Here is a 1,176-nt window from a genome sequence, read left to right on the forward strand (position 1 = left end):
CTGGTCTCTGTGAGAATCCTTGTGCAACAAGCCGTGCTTTATATCTCACGATCTTGCTGTGTTCATTTCTTTTCCTCACAAAGACCCACTTATAGCCGACTGGTTTAACATCATATGGTGTCCGGACTATTGGTCCAAAGACATCTCTCTTCTTTAAAGAGTTTAACTCCACGTTTATAGCTTCTTTCGATTTGATCCAATCTTATCGTTGAGTGCACTCATAAATAGACGTGGGTTCATGATCCTCATTCAAATCCATAAGTTCAAGTGCTACCTTGTATGCAAATATATCATCAATGTCGACATTCTTTCTGTTCCATTTTATCCCATACAAGACATAGTTTATTGAGATCTCATTATTATCAGGACCTTCAGTACCTTGAATCTTGACGTCCCAAGAATAAGTATTAGATACATCAGGGCCGGCCGCATCTAAGCATTCATGATCGGCCGCGATCGCTATTAAGGTTTTGGGATCGGCCGCGGTTAAGTCCCGAGATTTAGGAACGACTGCGGTCGTGTCTAGGGTTTCAACAACCTCTATTTTCATGGCAATCTATCTGATCATGCTTTGACATTTTTCATTAATCATACAATACCATTTGTGAATCACCAGAAATATTATCATAAAGACGATGGTATAACAGTTTTATATCATTACGTAATATTGTATTGGTGCATTAGCAGCTGGTATATATTAATTTGTCACTCTTTTTCGGGTCAGCAAAGGAATCTGGCAATTGATTAGCTAGCTTTTGTAAGTCACTCTTTTCGGGTCAGCAAAGGAATCTGGCAATTGATTAGCTAGCTTTTGTAAATGTATAATCTTTTAGACTTCTAAATCACATTCCTGAGTCCGAGGATCTTGCCAAGATAATGATGTTTGATTCCATGTAATCTTTTTTTACCTGTTTACTGCTATCTCCCCCTAATGTTGGATGTTCGGATTCATCAAAGTGACAATCCGCATACTTGGCCTTAAATAAATCACCCGTGGTTGGCTCAAGGTATTTTATAATCGTGGGAGAATCATATCCAACACATATCCCCATCCTCCTTTGAGGTCCCATCTTTGTTCTCTGTGGTAGAGCAATTGGAACATAAACGGCACAGCCAAATGTCTTAAGATGGGATATGTCTGGCTCATGACCCGTAAGCAATTGTGATGGGGAATAT

Source organism: Brassica oleracea, chromosome C8 (assembly GCF_000695525.1).
Source record: "Brassica oleracea var. oleracea cultivar TO1000 chromosome C8, BOL, whole genome shotgun sequence".
Taxonomy (NCBI): Eukaryota; Viridiplantae; Streptophyta; class Magnoliopsida; order Brassicales; family Brassicaceae; genus Brassica; species Brassica oleracea.